This window comes from Chenopodium album, chromosome 4, assembly GCF_948465745.1.
Source record: "Chenopodium album chromosome 4, dcCheAlbu1.1, whole genome shotgun sequence".
NCBI lineage: Eukaryota > Viridiplantae > Streptophyta > Magnoliopsida > Caryophyllales > Amaranthaceae > Chenopodium > Chenopodium album.
This window is the reverse complement of record NC_137837.1, coordinates 21,425,233-21,429,535: the sequence shown is the minus strand read 5'-3', so window position 1 is coordinate 21,429,535 and position 4,303 is coordinate 21,425,233.

The following is a 4,303-nucleotide window of genomic DNA, read 5'->3' as shown; positions in this document are numbered from 1 at the left end:
GTAGCCATGCTACATTATGCAAAATTATTATGAATTAAGGCTCTATAGTATCTAAGGTTCGCCTAGCCGCATGATACTATGTTCGCAAAAACAAAATACGTAGTACTAAAACAGAGCACAAATTCAAATTGAGCATAACAACATTTTTCAAGCAATCAAACAATTTCTTGCAACACTATAGTGATTATTGTGACAAATTGGACAAGAATTGCTAGCGAAAACATCAAGAACGAGCCACATTGTTCTTCACAACCTTAAGAGGTCCAACAATGGCAAATTGCTCATTTCTTCACCAAATTGAGTCAAACGAGTCTCAAATTACTCCCAAGGAAATATACAAACATAATCAAGCAATTTCATGGCATAAAACTTGACAAACAAAGCAAATTGAGCATTATAAGTTTCAAATTTTCTTGAAATTCGTGAATAAACATGCCAAAATTCATAAAAACTGATGTGAGTTTGAAGAAAACTTACATAGATCAGGAAAATAGATGGAAAGAGCTTTGATTTACAACAAATTTGAGCAAATTCGTTTGAGAAACGAGCAAGCAATGAGCAATTGAAGTTTCGGACTTCCTTCGAGTAGTTTCGCGACGAACAAAGCAGCGAAATGAAGAGGAAAGGGGTATTTAAGGAAATCCTCGTGCTAGCGCCAAGCCCTATGCATTGGCGTCACAAATTTGGCTTGGCGCCTGGCGCCAATATCAGCGCTTGGCGATAATGCTAATAAGGTGGCGCTGATGGTTTTTCAGTGGCGCCAAAGCACTCAGCCACCTGATGAGGTTGTGCTAGCCTTCTGCAACATATTTTCGGGTTCCTTGGTACGCCAGTTAGCCCCTCTAAGAAATTTGACATGATTTAGTAATCGGCTTGATTACGTAAAGTGATCGACCTGATAAGAGATCGTCTCACTTAGCTTAAAGCGCCTAAGCATTGGCTCATTAACGAAAGGCACCGACATATAGGTTCAAGAGCAAAAGAGCACCGACATACAGGTTTAAAGCAACGGAAGCGCCGACGTACAGGCATAGCGGGAGCAAAGTTCAGGCAAACTTTTAGAGATCGACAGGCTTGGATCTTCGGTAATTTCCTTTGGGAAATTATCGCATCAAATGAAGATGACTTCAAGAGAAGATATCTTCGACAGCGTTCCCTAGCTTGCGGAGAGTTGTCACAAACAACTGGAGGTAATTTCGGGCGAAGTTGTCTCCGATCATATTCCCTTAGGCATGGAAGATGATCATAATGCAGATGAGGATTATTTAAAGAGAAATAATCTTCGATGGTGTTCCCTAGGATGTGGAATATTATCAATGCGGACGAGGATTGTTTCAAGAGAAGCAATCTTCGATGGTATTCCCTTGGACGCGGAATATTATCATTGCGAAGGAGGATCGTTTCAGGCGAAGCAATCTTCCAAATTTGGAAGCAGTTACAGGCGTAGCGGTTTTCAAGCGGGATGGCATTCTCTAGCTTGTAGAGGTCATCAAAGCAAATCGGTTACTTTCAGAGACGTGTGCTCGACGGTGCAAGATACGCGTTTCTTAACTCTTTTATCTGTTTAACTAATGCTAGTTTTGCAGGTATCGGCGTTGCAAGACTGATTTAGGATCGCAGAACGTTCTGAATCATTCTCCGTCCCTATCGATACTTTGACTTTTGTTTTCGAAACTTGCGTTTCTCCAAACTCAGTCAAAGTGGGGGCTTCTGTAGACACCCATTTGTTTCTCCCCAAAACCAAACCCAGTGATGAGTACCTTTCACGTCGAATCATAATCGAATGAAGCGAAAGTGTGGAAAGTCTAGTGTTGCGGAAAGTTTTTAATTTCTTTTCTCTTCTCTCTGTTTTTGAAAACTTATTTTAAGAAAACAGCCAATCCAGTTTGGTTGGTCCATGATATGGGTCCAATAGTAGTGTAGTTGGATGGGGCTTGCAAAGAACTTTCCAACGATATATTATAAGCCCAATTCCGATGAATATTGGGGAAGTTATGGCCAATTTACTAAACTGGGCCCGGTTTGAGCTTTATGTACGGCCCAATGATTTAGGGGAAGGCCTAATATGATTTATCATTCCTAATGAAATTAGGAATGGTTTTAGTCTTATAGATTCTTCTAGAAGGTTCTTTTCATTCCTAATTCGATAAGCATTGATAAATTGACTTTTGTTGACTTTTCAGAGTTTTAATCAAAATCAAATAGCATTTTCGAGGAAATTATATGATTTTATCCTCCAGTACGGTAAACTTATCGGATTTTCGAAAACGCGTTAAAATAAGGCTTGGCGCCTAACCCCAGGCCTTGACGCCTGGAACCAAGCCTGGCGCCTGGCACTAGCCACTGGCGCCTGGCGCTGGTCTTGGTGCCTGGCGCCAGCTAGCCAGGGTTGGCGCCAGCTCTGTTTTCTGAGCGTCAGACTCTGTTTTGTTTAATTTATATTTTTGGCTGATTTTCTCTATAAATAACGTATTAAAAACTCCGTTTTGAATCATTCATTCACCAATTGATTTCATTCATCACCTATTCTCACTAATCATTTACCAATTCTCCTCATTCACAAGTTTTCATCTACAATCATTAATTCTTTAGCATTCTCTTAATCGTTCAATTCTTTCTTCAAACTTTGCTTTTCATACAAAATTTCGCATTCACAAGATCTAGACACACCTAGCCATATTCGAAGTTGCCTTCGCCCTAGACGTGAAAGGTTTAATTTCTGAGGGTTTGGTCCCAAATCTCTATTTCAATTATTTAATTTAATTGTTTGATTATTATTTTCCTTGAAGTTACTAACGCGTGTATTTTGTTATTAGAAAGAGGTACGAAGCATCAAAGTAAGTACTTTAATGGTTTTTATTGATATTATGATGTAGAAATCATGTTTATATTGTTATTATTATATTCCTAGTATCATGTCTAGGGTAATTTTAATATCAAATATGCTTATTATGATTGTTACGATGCTTCCTATATTATTCCTAATATTTATTCATGTTAGTATCATGTTAGGGTTAAAGATTTGATTTTTATTGCTTAGTGACATGCTAGGGTTTGTTATTAATCTTGTTAGTATCATGCCTAGGATCTTGCTATTATTATTATGCTTTAATATTAACATGAACATGATTATGATTATAATTGTTATAATTCATGATGATTATTATTATTATTTTGATGATGATTATTTATTATGATTATTATTAATGTGATGATATTGATTATTTATTATGTTGCTTGATATTTATTGCTTGATCACCTTTTATGCATGTTTAAAGGGAATTGGTACTTGTAATCATGCTTAATAAGATAATTAATAATCATCTTTAGGGTTAATTTGATTATAATTTCAAGTGATCGCCAATAATAGTTTATTTGTGCATTAATATTCAACCAACATAGATTAAACAGGTTTAGGGTTAATCCTATTGATTGCATGTTAATTAAAAAGCGCACATGAATACGATCAGAATAAAGTAGAGGCCTATTATTAGGGCAGGTTCAATCTCTTTTAGGTTGGATTTGTACCTTCATCCCCGAACCCTTATTTGGTTCAGGACCTTATGGAGTTGACGATCTCTTGGATCGTTAAGGGGTGTAACCTTCACCTCGTGAACGGTTTACAAGTTCCTAAAACTTGTTGGCGACTCTTTTGCTCTATCTTCTTCCCTTTTGGACACCACCGTACTTTAGTGTATGATCACAGTGGGGTTCAAGCTAGTGGGATTTTAAAGCTTGAAATTATTCCCTACAATCACTTAACACATTCACAAAGATCCTATCTAATAAAGATACTGATTAGCGTTTCTTAACTAACAGATGTTGTAGGAGTGGTGCTTTATGTTGAAGAAGAACCAAGAAAAGTTGAAGGGAGAAATGAAGGACGAAAAAGATTAGTGCGAGAAATAGTTATCACTGATCAAAGGTTACTTTACATGATATTTAGTGTCAAAATGAACAACAAATATTTATTTAACCATATTTATAAATTACAGTGACTAAGAATGTGTATTTCATGTAATAGTTGCGATCAACCACTCTCCATCTCTCTGTGGAATGACTTGACATAACCAAGGTACTTCGACAGATTAAGAAATTGGGCAGATTCGTTCCAAGTCATAGGATTTAGAGCGCTTAAACCATATATTCGCCGTGGTAAGGCATCAACTGCTCTGATTAGATTACTTTAACACTTTGCTGCTATGAATATGTAATTACTACTGTTTTGAATAGGATTTTCAATGAACTCAAGTATGTCCACTCAAATAATATATGAGCCTAAAGGAGAACGTGAACGTGTGCT